This window comes from Chiloscyllium punctatum, chromosome 2 (genome assembly GCF_047496795.1).
Source record: "Chiloscyllium punctatum isolate Juve2018m chromosome 2, sChiPun1.3, whole genome shotgun sequence".
NCBI classification, from domain to species: domain Eukaryota; kingdom Metazoa; phylum Chordata; class Chondrichthyes; order Orectolobiformes; family Hemiscylliidae; genus Chiloscyllium; species Chiloscyllium punctatum.
Genome location: NC_092740.1, coordinates 17,701,556 through 17,719,652, shown reverse-complemented (window position 1 = coordinate 17,719,652; position 18,097 = coordinate 17,701,556). Strand labels below are relative to the sequence as shown.

At 47.2% G+C, this 18,097-nt stretch overlaps 1 protein-coding gene across 7 annotated transcripts in view; it reads right to left on the bottom strand.

Annotated features, from left to right (window-relative positions):
- The window catches only part of palld (palladin, cytoskeletal associated protein), a 453,391-nt gene that overhangs the window by 75,706 nt on the left and 359,588 nt on the right, over nt 1-18,097 (bottom strand). The window contains exon 1 of one of the 7 annotated variants that reach the window (XM_072594442.1): nt 15,794-16,026. The exons of 5 other annotated variants lie outside the window; for them this stretch is intronic. The gene's annotated coding sequence lies outside the window, so the exon portion shown is untranslated. Of the gene's footprint in view, nt 1-14; nt 96-15,793; nt 16,027-18,097 lie in introns of those variants that run through there. One more of the 7 variants, XM_072594452.1, reaches the window with a different exon arrangement.

Below are 18,097 nucleotides of genomic sequence, written 5' to 3'. Positions count from 1 at the left end.
ACTGCATTCCTCACCCTTAATTCAGCTCCTCATCTGGATTGCAGGCATGGTAATAGACACTGAACGGAGGTTGTAGTCAGAGGCTGGGAAACTCAGATCCTGCCTGGTCAGATCCACAAGCAGTGTGTCCCCAGTCACTGGGGCTCTTTGCAGAAATGTACCATCCCACAGGCATCTCATTTAAATGCTAAAGAGATTGGAAGTGCTCAGGCACTGATGACAGCTGATTTCCAGTAAATACTTTCCAGAGAAATGCAATCAAATTTCCCTTCACCGCAAGGGAAGAAGCCCATCAAAACTCTTATTTCTCATTCAATGCAAATAAAAAAAAAATTACCCCTCCTCTTTTCCCTCGGCCACTTTGTAAAACTGTGCTTTGATTCGCCAACTAAGCCTCTTTTCTAATTCTTTCAAAGTATATGGGGGTGTGACTGGCACTTATTGCCTGCCCTTGAACTGAGTGGCTTGCTAGGCCATTTCAGGGGGAGGTTTGCTGTGGATCTGGAGTCACAGGGGGTAGGGGGAGGTGAGAGCCTACTGGTATTAGATTAGATTAGATTAGATTACTTACAGTGTGGAAACAGGCCCTTCGGCCCAACAAGTCCACACCGCCCCGCCGAAGCGTAACCCACCCATACCCCTACATCTACATTTACCCCTTACCTAATACTACGGGCAATTTAGCATGGCCAATTCACCTGACCTGCACATCTTTGGACTGTGGGAGGAAACCAGAGCACCCGGAGGAAACCCACGCAGACACGGGGAGAACGTGTTAGTCCAGATACTCAGCTAATGTTCTGGGGTCCCAGGTTTGAATCCTGCTGCAGCAGACGGTGGAATTTGAATTCAAAATACAAATATCTGGAATTTGACCACAAATCCATTGTCAGAAATACCTATTTGGTTCACTAATGCCCATCAGGGAAGGAAATCTTCTGCACCCAAACCTCCGCCCCCACCTTTACCTGCAGCTGCCCCCTTCCCCCACCTTCAGTATTTGAAATATTGACCTCTCCACCTCCTGATGCTGCCTGACTTGCTGTGTTCTTCCAGCCTCCTGCTTGTCCTGACTTGGCCTACACGTGACTCCAGACCCACAGCAATGTGGTTGACTCTTAACTGCCCTCTGAAATGGCCCAGCAAACCACTCAGTTGTCCCGATCACTACAAAGTCGCTTTGAGGGCAAGTGGGGATGAGCAATAACGGCTGGCCAGCCAGTGACACCTCCATTCTACAAATGAATAAAATACAATGTAGGTCAGGGCATAGAAAGACAGCAGATTTCCTCCCCGAAAGGGCATTAGTTGGGTTTTTATATCCATGCATCACCAAGGGAGGGATTAAAATTTCAGATTTTGTTTTTGAATTCATGAACGAGTTGAAGTATTAATGAATTTGAACCCATGTTCCCAGATTATATTGTGGGCCTCTCAATCACTAGGTCAAGGGCATCAGCATCACCCACCATAACATATGTTTCATATATTAAGATCATTTTAAAAAGAAACCCAATCACTGGTGTTTTACATTGCAGAAGGAGACCATTTGGCCCTACTGCCAATCTCCTGCTTTCCCCCATATTCCTGCGTGTATTTCTATCCAAATAACCATCCAATACCCTCTTCAATGCCTCATTTGGATCTGTCTCCACCACATTTTCAGGCACTGCATTCTCGACCCATAGTTACTGGGGGATAAAGTTTTTTCTCACATCATCCTTGCTCCTTTTGCACACCACATTAAATTTAGGCAAAGCAGTTTTAATCTGTAACCCAATTAACAAATTAACAAAACACCTCTTGACAAACACACTACTCATCAGGATCACCGTGACAAGAAAAGCCCCAAAAATCGAAAAGGGAACCAGATCCAAAAATCGTCAGTGGGGGAAATAATGCACCCCTACCCCTGCCCCTGCCCCTGGGTGGCACGGTGGCACAGTGGTTAGCACTGCTGCCTCACAGCGCCAGAGATCCGAGTTCAATTCCTGCCTCAGGCGACTCTCTGTGTGGGTTTGCACGTTCTCTCCGTGTCTGTGTGGGTTTCCTCCGGGTGCTCCGGTTTCCTCCCACACTCCAAAGATGTGCAGGTCAGGTGAATTGGCCATGCTAAATTGCCCGTAGTGTTAGGTAAGGGGTAGATGTAGGGGTATGGGTGGGTTGCACTTCGGCGGGTGCGGTGTGGACTTGTTGGGCCGAAGGGCCTGTTTCCACACTGTAAGTAATCTAATCTAATCTAATCTGTGGAGCCCATCTATGGTGAGAAGCTTTGAGGGTACTGGGTGGACACTACATAGTCCCTCACCAAGACCATGATAATGGTACTGCCATTGTCCCTGGACAAACAATCTAAAAACTGCAAGCTACACATTCAAATCATACCATGGCGGATGGTTCAAGTTGAATTCAATTAAAATCTGGAATTAAAAGCAGCCTAACAGTGACTATGTAACTATTATTATAAAAACACGCATGGTTCACTGATATCCTTTACTGCAGGAAACCTACTGATGGCCACTGTCCAATGCTTGAAAAGCCCATCTAATTCACTCATTTAAAAATCACACAACACTAGGTTATAGTCCAACAGGTTTAATTGGAAGCACACTAACTTTCGGAGCATCGCTCCTTCATCAGAATCACCTGATGAAGGAGAGGCGCTCCGAAAGCTAGTGTGCTTCCAATTAAACCTGTTGGACTATAGCCTGGTGTTGTGCGATTTTCAACTTTGTACACCCAAGTCCAACACCGGCATCTCCAAATCATAATTCACTCATGACCTTCAGGGAAGGAAACTGCTATCCTTACCTGGTCTGGCCCAAATGTGACTCCAGGCCCACAGCAGAGTGGTTGAATTACCTCTAGATAATTAGGGACAGGCCATAAATCATAGAATCCCTACAGTGAGGAAGCAGGCCATGCTTCTCATCTAGTCCACACTGACCCTTTGAAGAGCATCCCTTTCAGACCCAAACCCCCTCTACCCTATCCCTGTAAAATGCATTCCTCATGGACAATCCACCTAACCTGCAAATCCCTGGTCATTATGGGTCATTTAGTGTGGCCAATCCATCTAACCTGCACATCTTTGGATTGTGGGAGGAAACCCATTCAGGTACAGGGGGAATGTGCAAACTCCACACACACAGTCGACCGAGGCAGGAATCGAACCCAAGCCCCTTGGTGCTGTAAGGCAGCAGTGCTAACCACTGAGGCACCCGTGCAACCCCTGCCCCCAACACTGACGCCCGCTGTGCATGAACAAATAAAAAGAGAAAGTCAAAAACGGCTTTGGCAGCATGTCTCTACCTTTCCCAGCAACGTTCAGGTTCTGCACCACCAAGTGAAAAGACTTTGGGAATTTGTCCAGCTTTGTTTGAGAAACACTGCAATGGAGTTCAGGCTCCCCTCTGCCCCAAACCCCGAACCTCTTCACTGCCACTTTGGATTGATTTTCTGCACACAAAATGCAGCCTAACCATTCCTCCGCCAGCCCTGAGTCAGCCTGTATTAACAGGGGCTGCTTGTCCCTGCGAATATTTGCCAAGAGTCGAAAGAGAGCTCCCTAACAAACTCTTTAAACAAACATGGAGAGTATTGGAGAAACTCAGCATCTGTGGAGAGAAAGTAGATTGAATGTCTCAAGTCCGCTGTGACCCTCTTGCTTTAAACACTATAAGTGGCTTCATCACAACAGCAGGCAAGCTTTCAGTGCAGGAGTTAGTGTCCCTCGCTCTGTGTCAGAAAATCAGGGTTCAAGGCCCACCATACGATTTTACAGAGGAGTGTTGAACCACATTCAATCAGATTGGGATCCAACCTGACATCCCACTCCATCTCCTCCCATCCGCACGGCAGCTCCCTGGGGTTGGTCACTGGAGCTTGTGGGTTCCTCTTTGTTTTGGTTGACAGGTCTCCTTTCTGACCCTATTGGACCCATGACAACTCTGCTGCACTCTGATTCAGAGGGACCTACATCTCGACACTAGAGGCAGCCGAAGGCAAGCACTCCTTATCACAAACCGAAACAGAAATTGCTGGAGAAACTCAACAAGTCCAGCAGAGAGTGAAAGCAGTGTTAACATTTCGAGCCCAGTGACCCCAGCATTCACATTTCTTTGTTTTATTCAAGCATTCCTGGTGTGTGTACAGGACAGAGTGTGCGTGTCTGTGTGTATCTGTGTGCATGTGTGTGTGTCTATATGTGTATGTGCATGCAAGAGACAGAGTGAGTGAGTTTGAGTGAGATAGTGAGTGTGTTTGTGTGTCTTTGTGTCTGTATGTGTGTGTGTGTGTCTGTATGTGCGTGTGTGTGTCTGTATGTGTATGTGTGTGTCTCTGTGTGTTTGTGTATGTGTGCCTGTATCTGTATGTGTGTGAGACAGAGTGAGTGAGTTTGAGTGACAGAGTGAGTGTGAGTGTGTGTGCATGTGAAAAGTGAGTATGACTGTGTGAGAGTGTATGTATGTGTGAGAGTGAGTGAGTGAATGTGTGCGTGAGTGAGTGTGTGTGTGTATATATGTGTGTGCGAGTGTATATATGTGTGTGTAAGAGTGAGTGTGTGGACTGCCTATAAAAACAGGATTGTTCCTTCAATGAGTTTAGGTAATGGCCTGTATTTAAATACACACACAAAGGCACTCACACCTGCTTTCTTTTGACAGTTGCACATTCCAACACATCCACACATTCCTCAAATTCAGCCCAGCTCCATAGGTGCACATGAAAATAACAGCTGCCTCATCCTCAGCAATGCTTGTGTCAGTCAGACATTGAAAAGCAGCATACCCGAGATGCAAAGAGCAACACAGGAAGCAGAAAGGGCACATGAACGCTTTAGCCTACAGACCCTTCATCAGAATGACTCAACATCTCCTGTTATCACAGGACCGAGGAATCAGAGGAATCAGACCATTCAGCCCCTCAGACACAGTCTGCTCATTTAGTGGGATCTTTGGTAAGCTGTATACCTCAACCGAGGTACCTACTTTGACTCAATAACTTTGGCTGGCCAAAGGACACTATCGATTTATTTCATAGAATCACAGAACAGTCATGGTATCTGAGTGAGCTCTCTGAATGAGTTTTTCACTTAATGCCAATCTCTCACTTTCTCATAACACTGTGCATTCTTCCACCTCAGACAGGTTGTCCCTAATTATCTTAACAAGTCCTTTGTTCAATCTTATAAACAGCCATCAAACTTAAACTTCAATGTTGAAACGTGTGGTCCTTCCACATCCGACAGAGATTTTCCTGTACTTCCACACACGTCATCGACTGTGTCACTTCCTCTTGGTGTGGCCTCCCCTACACTGGGGAGACAGGACGCCAACTTGCAGGACATTTCAGAGAACATCTTGGGAAACACGCACTAAACAACCCCATCGCCCTGTGGCCAAACACTTCAACTCCCCCTCCCACTCCTCCAAGGACATGCAGATCCTAGGCCTCCTCCACCACCAAACTTTAGCCACCCGACGCCTGGAGGAAGAATGCCTCATCTTCGGGCTTGGGACCCTCCAACCACATGGGATCAATGTGGATTTTATCAGTTTCTTCATTTTCCCTCCCCCCACCCTATTCCAGATCCAATCTTCCTTCTTGAACAGTCCATCTTCCTTCCCACCTATCCACTCCACCCTCCTCTCTGACCTATCGCCATCAACCCCCACCTTCATCCATCTATCGCATTCCCAGCTACCTTGCCTCAGCCCCACCCCCCTCCAATTTATCTCTCAGCCCCCTTAGATCACCCCCACATTCCTGATGAAGGGCTTATGTCTGAAACATCGACTCTCCTGCTCCTCCGATGCTGCCTGACCTGCTGTGCTTTTCCAGCATCACACTCTCGACTCTGACCCTCCAGCATCTGCAGTCCTCACTTTCTCTTAAATGTCTACGTGCATATGTTCTACCCTGGGAGCCTCCAACCACATGGCATCAACACTGACTTCACCATTTTCCAAATCTCCCCACCCCACCCTAGATCCAACCTTCCAACTCTGCACCACCCTCTTGACCTGACCTACCTGTCCATCTTCTGTCCCACCTATCCACTCCACACTTCCCACCGACCTATCACAATCACTCCCTACCTTCACCCACCTAACGCCATCCCACCTCCCTTTCCCCCAGCCCCGCCCCATCCCCTATCTATCTCTCAGCCCCCTTCTCCCTCCCCATAGCCTCGATGAATGGCTTATGCCCGAAACATCGACTCTCTTGCTTCTTGTATGCTGCCTGACCTGCTGTGCTTTTCTAGCGCCACCCTTTGTCAACTCTTACTCTCCAGCATCTGTAGTCCTCACTTTCTCCTATATTCATATAGGACACTAATCTCAAATACAAATTAATACTAAAATGTTACTGTTGTCTTTCTAGAAGCTGTTCCACTTCCCATTGCAAATCTGCTGCATTTGCCATGTCATTTGTTCATCTCCCCAGACTATATTTTGCAAACTCTAAGCTTGTTGGAAATGAAGACGCTGGAACTGTCTACCATTTCCACCTCCAGGGGTGAGGTTTTGTGACTCTCGGAAAGGCCACGTTCCCAGAAGCCACTCTCACATTACAGACCACATGGAAATTCGTTCATTTTGCACACCAGCCACAGAAAAGGATCAACGCTTTCATTACAAGGGCAGACCATTTCAAAAGAGGGACTTTGGACTGAGAAAAGGAGGAATGTCTTCACTTAGAGGGTGGTGCATCTTTGGAAATCTTTATCCCAGAGGGCCGGGGAAGCTTGGATATTAAGCAAGTTTAACGTTAAGCTTAAATACAGTTCTGAATACCAATGACATAAAAGGGATAGCATGGGACAATATAAATGGAAATGGATGAATCACAGAAGCATGTTTGTGCAGAAGGAGACCATTTGACCCATCATGTGTCCATCTGAGTGTCGATCTCTATTGTCTACTCCCAGTCTCTTGCCTTTCCCTGCTCGCCAATTCTAATAAAAGAGAATGATTGGCCATGATCATATTGATGGCAGAGGAGACTTGATGGGCTGAACAGCCTACTCCAGTTCTTTTGATCCTATTTTCCTGCATGCCAACTGCCCACATAACTTGCCGGGAGCCAATCAGCCCTGAGGAGCAGTGTCCCTCCCTCTCTCTGGATCAAAAGGTTTGGGGTCAAGTCCTGCCGATCACAAGGTTGTGTTGAAATATGCTCAGGTGGTTTAAACAGCGACTAAGATACCTCAAATGCCTCAGGCAAGTTTTCTTAATTAACCAGCACATAATTCAGTTGTGAAGACATTGGACAGAATTGTGTGAAGCAATGAGAAACTTCGGTGATGAGGCTAGGTTAAGATTGAGCAGGTCTGGAGGGTTTGGGTTACGAGGTAAGGCTGGATAATCTGGGACGTTTTTTTCATTGGAGGCTGAGGGGTGACCTTATAGAGGTTTAGAAAATCATGAGGGGACATGGATAGGGTAAACAGACAAAGTCTTCTTCCGAGGTTAGGGGGTGTTCAAAACTAGAGGGCATATTTTCAGCTGTGAGGAGAAAGAGTTAAAAGGGACCCAAGAGGCAATATTTTTGCACAGAGGCTGCTCCGTATGTGGAATGAACTGCCAGAGGAAGTGGTAATGCAGGTACAGTTGCAATATTTAATAGACATGTGGATAGGTACATGAATAGGAAAGGTTTAGGGAGACGTGGCCAGGGAAATGGGACTAGTTTAGTTTCGGAAACTTGGTTGGCATGGACAAGTTGGGCCGAAGGGTCTGTTGCCATGCTGAATGACTATAAGTTGGGAATGTTCTCCTTGGAAAGAAGACTGAGAGGAGATTTAACAGAGGGTTTCAAAATCATAGATAGGGAGAAGTTGTTCCCATTCATAAAAGAAACAAGAATAACAGGACATTGATTTAAAGTGACGTGCAAACAGAGCAAGGGTGATGTGAGAAAATAAAACGGTTTCACTCAGTGAGTAGTTAGGGTTTGGAATGTACTGTCTGGAAATGTCAGGGAGGCAGCTTCAATTGAGGCATTGGATGCCTATTTGGATAGAAATTGTGTGCTGGGATATAGCGAAAAGGCAGGAGATGGGCACAAGGAGATGCTCATTTGAAGAGCTAGCCCAGGCATGATGGGCTGAATAGTCTCCTTTTGCACCGTATCAATTCTATGAACAAACAAAAGGAAAGAATTTCCATTCACATAGCACCTCACACCACCACAAGGCACCCAACAAGGCAGACAACCAATGAACGTATTTTAAAAAGTGTCTTTGCTTCAGTAATAATGGAAACTGGACAGCCAATTTGTGCATAGCAAGCTCCCATCAGAGAATTATGAGATAGTAACCCATCTATCTGTTTTTGTGACACTGGTTGCAGGGAAATCTGCCCTGCTCTTTTTCCCAACAATTCCACCTGAGGGAGCAGAGGGCTGGGTTGATGGGTTTAACATCCAATCGGGAGACAGTGAGGTCTGCAGATACTGGAGATCAAAGTTGAGGGTGTGTGCTGGAAAAGCACAGCAGGTCAGGCAGCATCCGAGGAGCAGGAGAATTGACATTTTGGGCTACAGCTCGAACTTTCATTGGATTCCTGATGAAAGGCTCCGGCCTGAAGCATCGATTCTCTTGCTCCTCAGATGCTGCCTGACCTGCTGTGCTTTTCCAGCGACACAATCCCAACACTTAACATCCGATCCCCAGACAGTGTTGTGCTGTCTCCAATCGATGGGCAATGAATGTTTATGTAAACTTTTTAAAATATTTGCTTTTTCAGGGGATGTGGGCTTCAACAAGAAGGCCAGCATTTGTTCCCTGTTCCTAACTGCCTCCTGAACTGGGTGCCTTGCCTCACAGAGCAGTTAAGAGTCAACTACATTGCTCTGGGCCTGGAGTCACACACAGACCAGATCAGGTAAGGAAGTCAGATTTCCTTCTCTGAGGGACTTCACTGAACTGGATGGGTTGTTATAACAATTGATGAGAGTTATCACAGTCACCATTGCAGAGTTATCTTCTGAATGAGGAGGTGGTGGCCAGGTCATATTGTAGCTAGACTGTTAACCCAGAGACCCAAATAATGTTCCAGGGACCTGGGTTCAAATCCTGCCACAGCAGATGGTGGAACCCTAGTTCATTGAATACCTGGAGTTAACAGTCCAATGATGACCATCACCCACCTAATGATGACCATGACCCACCTAATGATGGGTAACAGTCTAATGATGACTATGAATCCATTGCTGATTGTTGGGAAAGCCCCATCAGGCTCACTACTATCTTCGCGGGGAGTAATCTTCCATCCTTACCTGGTCTGGCTTACATGTGACTCCAGACCGACAGCAATGTGGTTGACTCTTAACTGCACTCTGGGCAATAAATCCCGCAAATGAACAAAGGGAAAAGGAAATCGATATTCCACCACCTGCAGTGGCCGAGGCCTCTGGGTTACCAGTCTATGCTTGCTTGGTCCAAGCTTTTGGGCCATTACCTGCTGCTGCTTTATCCTGAGCTGTCTGCTGTTGTTGGGGGTTGGTTTTTCAATGCCTTGCACCCTCACGAACAGGATAAGGAGTCAGGTCACCCGTCTCCTCTGACTAGGATGGGCATTGAACCTGGTTCGCTGGGATTATTCTGGACTGCACAGTAACAAGTCAGACTAAACAGTCCTCTAAATCTTTGATGTCATACTTACAATCTGTAGATAAATAGAAATATAGAAAGTAGGAGAAGGGATAGGCCATTTGGGCCTTTGAGCCAGCTCGGTCATACAGCATGATCATTCAACTCATCCCACAGGATAGAATAACCCTTTTTGGGTGCAAAGGAATTTTAAAATAAATATCAGGAGTTAAGAATCAGCTGAGTGTAGCTTCTGATTGTGATGCTTGACTGTGACTTTAGAAGTATCTGTGGTCTGGACAACACAAACAAATTATTCTGGTGGAAAAAGGTATAATTATTTATTCTTCGCCTATTAGCACTGTCTACAGTAGTTCCCAATGTCCTAATTTCTTCCAGCTCAGCCCCATCACTATTTAATGGTCCATTATTGTCAAGGTGCACATTGGAAAGTCTACTCCTGTTGGGAGTGACAGCTCTATATATACATAGCTGCTGCTTCCATCCTCAGTATCAGTCGTAATAGATCCTGATTCCACAAGTGCGTGTCTCGCAGCTGAACACAACATATGGCTCTTCCAAATCCTTCCATCGTAATTTACATGGCAATTGATCATGAGTAATTAGATCCAGCAGACAATACACTTCAATCCTCAGTATGTGTCCAGTGTTATCAGCACACATGCAGCTCTATTTTCCCGCTTCTCAGAGGCCGCATTCAGAAAACACGAACAGAGCAAAACTATTTCCCTGATGCTGGGGCTTCAGAATGAGCAGGAATATCCTTACAGTTGGAGCTGAGTTGTTCAGGAATGTTGCCAGCAAGTGCTCCTCTTATAAAGGTTGCTTCTGTCCTGTGCAGTCAGGGTTAAACCTACATGAACCATCTGGGATGCCATGGGTACATTCACTGCTGCCAATTCGGGAGGAAATATGTCCCGACTATGTCATCAGCAAGGGAGAGGTTCAATCTCAATAAACAATAATGGTTCATTGCATTTTATGTACACTGAACATGGAATAGTACACCACAGAAACAGACCCTTTCTAAACTAATAATATCTGCCTGTGGATAGTTCGCATCCATCTCTGCCTGTTCATGTTTCTATCTAAATGCCTCTTAAACATTGCTATCATATAAGATCATAAGATATAGGAGCAGAAATGAGGCCATTCAGCCCATCAAACTGCTCCACCATTCAATCATGGCTGATAAATTTCTCAAACCCATTCTCCTGCTTTCTCCCTGTCACCCTTGATCCTCTTTATACTCAAGAATCTATTTATCTCTGCATTAAATACCTCAATGACCAGGCCTCCACAGCCTTCTGTGGCATTGAATCCCATAGACTCACCACTCTCTGGCTGAAGAAGTTTCTCCTTATCTCCATTCTAAAGGGTCTTCCCTTTACTCTAAGGCTGTGCCCTTGGGTCCTAGTCTCTCCCACCAATGGAAACATCTTCCCAATGTCCACTCTGTCCAGGTATTCAGTGTTCTGCATGTTTCAATTAGATACCCCCCACCATCCTTCTAAACTCCAGAGTCCTCAAACATTTCTCAAATGTTTAGTCTTTCATTCCTGAGATCATTCCCATGAACCTCCTCTGGACCCGCTCCAGGGTAAATACATCCTGCCTGAGATATGGGGCCCAAAATTGCTCACAGTATTCTAAATGTGGTCTGACCAGAGCCTTGTAAACCCTCAGACGTACATCCTTGCTTTTATATTCTAATCCTCTCGAGAAGAATGACAGCATTGTATTTGCTTTCCTAACTACCGACTCAACCTGCAAGTTTACCTTGAGAGAACCCTGGACTAGAACTCGCAAGTTCCTGTGCACTTCAGATTTCTGAATTTTCTCCTCATTGAGAAAATAATCCATGCCTCTATTCTTCCTACCAAAGTACATGACCTCACACTTTTCCCGTTGTACTCCATCTGCCACTTCTTTGTCCACTCTCCTAACCTGTCCAAATCCTTCTGCATTAGAGTGGTGCTGGAAAAGCACAGCAGGTCAGGCAGCATCCGAGGAGCAGGAAAACTGACCTTGCTGGAAGAGCCCTCCAAGATGAACTCTCTTAGTATAGCTGTGACATTCTCCCTGACCAGTAATGCAACTCCCCTATCCCTTTTACACCCCCTCCATCTCACCTGAAACACCTAAATGCTGGAATGTTCAGCTGCCAGTCCTTCCTTCGCTCAACCAGGCTCAGGTACAAGATCATAGTTCCATGTACTAATCTAGGCTGTAGGCTCCTCTGCCTTATCTACTATACACATTGCAGCAAAATAAATACACATCAGGTTGCCAGTCTCACTGAATTTATTAATCTGGCCCTGCCTGTTCTTCCTAATAGTTGATTACTTGATTTAGCCTCTCTTCTCTTTATATACAAGACATGCTGACCTACTACCCAGCTGCCTGTCCGCACTAAACCCTCCTGAATGGTATTAATAAACTTCCATATCAGGGTATTGGTGCCTCTCCAATTTAGATGCCACATGTCTTTCTTGTACACATCCCACCTGCCCCGGAAGAGATCCCATTGATCCAGATATTGAAAGCTCTCCGTCCTACACCAGCCATTTTGCCATGGATTAAACTGCATTATCTTCTTGTTTCTAGCCTCACTGGCGCATAGCTCAGGGAATAATCCTGATATTATAACCCTGGAGACCCTTCAGTTCAACAATCTACTGACGCACTATATCCTTTTGCAGGACTTCATGTCAAATGCCTACGTCATTTGTACCAAAATGGAGCTCTGGCTGCTCCCCCTCCCTCTTCAGAATATGCCGTGCCCTCTCAGAGATATCCTTGATCCTGGCACCAGGGAGACAACACACCATCCTGGAGTCTCGTTCCTGGCCATTGAAATGGTGAAGTGTGCCCCTGGTTATAGAGTCGCCCATCACTACTCTTTGCCTACATTTTGACCCTCCCTGCTGTAAAACAGTGCCAAAGATGGTGCCACTGATCTGGCTGCCGTCCTCCCCTGACAGTGCCCCTTCTCCCACCCCAGCAGTATCCACACAGTATATCTGTTTGAGAGGGGAATGGTGACCCGGCATCCCGGAGGTCTTCTCTGTCGGAGTAGCCCTTCCTGGTGGTGTGACCAGCTCACTGGATGTGCTACCCATGCCATTCTCAGTCTGACGGATGCTCCATAGTGAGTCCACTCACCCTCCAGGAGCTGCAGCTAAACACCCTTCCTGCATATGTGGCCACCATGGAGACTGGAAGTGTCACCGATCTCCTTCACTTTATCGAAGGAGTATTCTATAGGGCTGAGCTCTCCTGCCGTTTCGAACTAATCTAGGAGCCAATTACACAACCTTAACCACTATTCACCAAAAATCAGTTTTTTCTCTCGCACTCTGTATTCCTAACAAACGATAATGACAAAAGTAAGTACTTTATGCTCTATCTCACTCCTGATACTGCCCACGCAGTCTCTAGACCCAGTACTTGGGCAGCAGCAGAAGGGTGGCATTGGTTGAAGTCTAACTGAAGAGTTGAGAGGAGATTCCTTTACACCGACAAGAGTGGGAATCTGGTACCCACTGCCTGAAATGGTGGTTGAGTCAGAAACTCTTGTGACATTTAAACAGTACTTGGATGTACACTTTAATTGCCTTCGCCTTCAGGGCTGTGGGCCAAAAGCCAGAAATTGGGATCAGTGTAGTCAGATTGCTGTGGTCTGGCACAGACACAATGGATCAAATAGTCTCTTTTGGTGCTGTAAAGGTTTATGAGGCTATGACTATATGAGTTTTTGGTCACCAGTCCTAATGCCTTCTTCCTTAGTACTGCATCCATTTGCGAATTATGTACGTGTGACAGTCTGATGAGCAACCAAAACAGTGCTACATAAATGCAGGTGATGCAGCGAATGGCAGTGGCGTGGCGGTAATGGGGCGGGGTTCATTTCCTGCCACAGTAGCTGGGTGGAGTTTGACTTCAGTGAATCAACATGGGACTGAAACGTAGTCTTAGAAATGGAGACCGCTGATTGTTGACTGAAAACCCATCTGGTTCAGTCGGGAAGGAAACCTGCCATCCCAGGATCCTGGGATTGTACTCAGTAGAGTTCAGAAGGTTGAGGGCTTAGAAAGGATGGGCGCTGGGTAATTGTTTCCCTCAGGAAGAGATACCAGGACCCGTGGGTACAGCCTTGGAATTAGAGGGGGGACAATTTAGAATGGAAATGAGGAGACATTTCTTCAGCCAGAGAGTGGTGGGCCTGTGGAGCGCAGTGGAGGCCGGGATGTTAAATGTTTTCAAGGCAGAGATTGATAAATTCTTAATCTTGCAAGGAATTAAGGGATATGGGAAGAGTGCGGTTAAGTGGCGCTGAAATGCCCAGCAGCCATGATTGAATGGCGGAGTGGAATCGATGGGCCGAATGGCCTTAGGTCCACTCCTATTTCTTATGGTCTTATGGTCTTAACTGGTGTACATGTGACTCCAAGCCTACAGCGAGATTGAGAGGAGCTGTTGACAACCTCTGACAGGGCAGCTTCAGTTAAAGGCTTTGATTTATTTATTGTCACATGTATCTTGTTACAAAACACAGTGAGAAGTATTGTATGGTGTCCCCCACTCTCCAGTTCCTGAGAAACAGAAACCAAAACTTAGAGGATAAAGGCAGATACGTTAAGAAATAAGCAAGTGTCCAACTTTACGTATGTGGTGGTAAAGCCTCATCCTGTTAGCTGGAGGAACATTGCTCCGTCAACCAATGGTATACTTATACTCCAAGGTCACATTGAGATTGGTAGTTTACACTTCACCTGGCAAATGGCAAAGTGGTAATGAATCTATTAATGACACTTGTGCCTCCCCGCTAGCTGCATATTTTGTTTCTTGATCCATTCAGAAACACAGAAAATAGGATCAGGATATTCAGCCCTTTGAGCCTTATCCACCATTCAATCTGATCATGGCTGACTATCCAACTCAGCCCCCTGTTCCTGCTTTCCCCCCATACCCTTGATCCCTTTAACTCCTTCTTGAAATGTTTTGGCCTCACCCACTTTCTGCGGCAGAGAATTCCCAAGGCTCTCCACTCTCTGGGTGAGGAAGTTGCCCCTTATTTCATCTCTTGCATCTCATTGACCTTGGACAAGACGACCTTTAACTCAAGAGGCTCACACAGATGGGTTCACACCTCACCAATGGCAACTGATGGAGGTTAAAGTCAACTAAAATGTTTGTGGACAGAAAGCTAGCCATCCGGTTCACTAATGCCTTTTTGAGAAGGAGCACTGTCATTCTTACCCGGTATGGCCTGTAAGTGACTCCAGACTCACAGCAATGTGGTTGACTTTCAATTGCCCCCTGACAAGACCCAGCAAGCCACTCAGGTTCAAGGGCAACTAGGGATGGCAAACAAATGCTGGCACTTACAGTGAATTCCTGGTCCCTTGAACAAACAAATAACTAAAGGTCAGCCCGTTTGAAAAGTGAGTCCCTCAGTATGTTCTTTCTGCTTCCCTGTCCTCTCAAAAGCCTGTACTGTGCTTTCAGACTGACACAGGATTGGAGAGTGACTTATTAGGAGCACAGTTCTGTGCTGTGAGGATTGGGGGGTACGGAGATGCATTGGGTTGGGGCATCATGGGGAGTGTTATGGAGTCATAGGGATGGCCAGCGCAGAAACAGACCCTCCGGTCCAACTTGTCCATGCCAACCAGATATCCTAAATTAATCTAGTCCCGTTTGCCAGCATTTGGCCCACTTCCCTCAAAACACTTCCTATTCACAAACCCATCCAGATGTTAAAAATGAGTCCGACGATCGAGTGGGGAACAGAAGACCCCTCGGAAATAAAGTAAAAACAAACCCTCCATCGCAAATTTTAGTCAAACTGCAATCAAAATAAAGCAGTGGTTTTACTTTAAATTTAACTCCGTGAGGAAAAGAGCAGATTCTTCCTTTTTTATTAAAACATAGCTGGAATGCACCCAATTCACCTCCTGCTCCAGTTAGGAAAACTTATTCCGAATAGTTTCCATATGTGGAGAGCTCACTGAGTGGATACCCTTAGCGGTACTTGCAACTTATGCAACCTCTTCTTATAATTGCTAATTTAAAACTGCCAATGTTGTGTCTCTCCTGAGTGAACTCGCAATTTGTGTGCCTCAGATCGTCAGATATCTAAATGTGCATTCTTCGATTTTAGTCACATACCGTGCAAATGTTCCCGACTCCAAAAATGCAGGAGGGAGACTTCCATTCTGCGTTTAAAAGCAGCTTCGAAAGCAAGCTAACTTCTGTCTGTCGTTTCTTGTATCTTTATTTCTACCTCTCGAGAACGTGCCTGAGCTGCAAAGTTCCCGCTCTCCCGTCGAGGGTTGGGGAGGGAATGAACAGAGGGGTAAAAGGCTGGATGCAAAACACACACTTTCTAAAAATAAATTGCCACCATTTTTGGAAATACAACTCTTTTCTCTTCTCTATCAAAACATTTCCACTCAAATGATGAATAGCATTCTGACAACATCACAGCCCTGAAAGACTTGACCCCGCTGTGGTAAATATAACTGAGCTCATTCTTCTCCTCCACTGCCTTGTCGTTAATGTAAATAAAACCAGAGGGAATACTGGCTAAAATCCATTCAGCCTGACATCACCCCCCCCCCCTCCTTAAATGGAAAGCTTTTGACAGAGGTGACCATTACTCAAGGCATTTCTTTCTGAATGAGGCAACTTTGTAGAAAGCTGAAGGTTTGCAGGCCATGCTGAATAGTACAGGGCAGCTCAATAGCAACCAGCGTTATATGGGTCAAAGGGCATGAAGCAGAGTGGGGGGAGGAAGAGGAGGGTGGGATGGGGCAGGAAGGGTGAGAGGATGGGGAGAAAGGGGGTTTGGGGGCAGGAGGAGAGAGGATGGGTAAGGGGTGGAGGGGAGGGAGGGGGATAAGGGGAGAGCAAGGAGGGAGGTGGGAAAGGGGACAGAGGGGAGTGGGGAAAGGGTAGGGGAAGGGGGGAGGAAGGGGGTGGTGGGGTGGGATGAGGGGGAGGAAGGAGGAAGATAGGGAATTGAGGGGGGGAAGTGGGAAAGGGGATAGTGGGGAGTGGGAAAAGGGTAGGGGAAGGGGGAAAGAGGAGGTGGTGACAATAGACAGACAATAGACAATAGACAATAGATGCAGGAGTAGGCCATTCTGCCCTTCGAGCCTGCACCACCATTCAATATGATCATGGCTGATCATTCCTAATCAGTATCCTGTTCCAGCCTTATCTCCATACCCCTTGACTCCACTATCTTTAAGAGCTCTATCCAATTCTTTCTTAAAAGAATCCAGAGACTGGGCCTCCACTGCCCTCTGGGGCAGAGCATTCCACACAGCCACCACTCTCTGGGTGAAGTAGTTTCTCCTCATCTCTGTCCTAAATGGTCTACCCTGTATTTTTAAGTTGTGTCCTCTGGTTCGGCACTCCCCCATCAACGGAAATATGTTCCCTCCTGCCAGAGTGTCCAGTCCTTTCATAAGCCTATACGTTTCAATCAGATCCCCTCTCAGTCTTCTAAACTCAAGGGTATACAATCCCAGTCGCTTCAGTCTTTCCGTGAGGGAGGGATGAGGGAGGAGGAAGGAGTAAGATGCGGGATTGAGGGGGAGGGGAAGTGGGAAAGGGGATAGTGGGGAGGGAGGGGTTAGTGGGGAGGGAGGGGGTAGTGGGGAGGGATGAGGGGGGAGGAAGGAGTAAGATGGGGAATTGAGGGGGTGGGGAAGTGGGAAAGGGGATAGTGGGGGGTGGGAAAAGTGTAGGGGGAGGGGGGAGGGAGGGGGTGGTGGGGAGGGAGGGGGGAGGAAGGAGTAAGATGGGAAATTGACGGGGTGGGGAAGTGGGAAAAGGGTAGGGGAGGGTGAGGGAGGGGGTAGTGGGGAGGGATGAGGGCAGTGGGGAGGGATGAGGGGGGAAGAAGGAGTAAGATGGGGAATTGAGGGGGTGGGGAATTGGGAAAGGAGATAGTGGGGAGTGGGAAAACGGTATGGGGAGGAGGGAGGGATGGGGGGAGGAAGGAGTAAGATGGGGAATTGAGGGGGAGGGGAAGTGGGAAAGGGGATAGTGGGGAGGGAGGGGGTGGTGGGGAGGGATGAGGGGGAGGAAGGAGTAAGATGGGGAATTGAGGGGGTGGGGAAGTGGGAAAGGGGATAGTGGGGAGGGAGGGGGTGGTGGGGAGGGATGAGGGGGAGGAAGGAGTAAGATGGGGAATTGAGGGGGTGGGGAAGTGGGAAAGGGGATAGAGGGGAGTGGGAAAAAGGTAGGGGAATGGGGAGGGATGAGGGAGGGCGTGGTGGAGAGGGATGACGGGGAGGAAGGAGCAAGATGGGGATTGAGGAGGAGGGGAAGTGGGAGAGGGGACAGAGGGGTGTGGGAAAAGGATAGGTGAAGTGGGGGGAGAGGAGGGAGGGGAGTGGAGAAGGACAGAGAAGGGAGAGGGAAAGATGAGGGGAAGGGGAAGGAGGGGAGATGAGGGCAAGC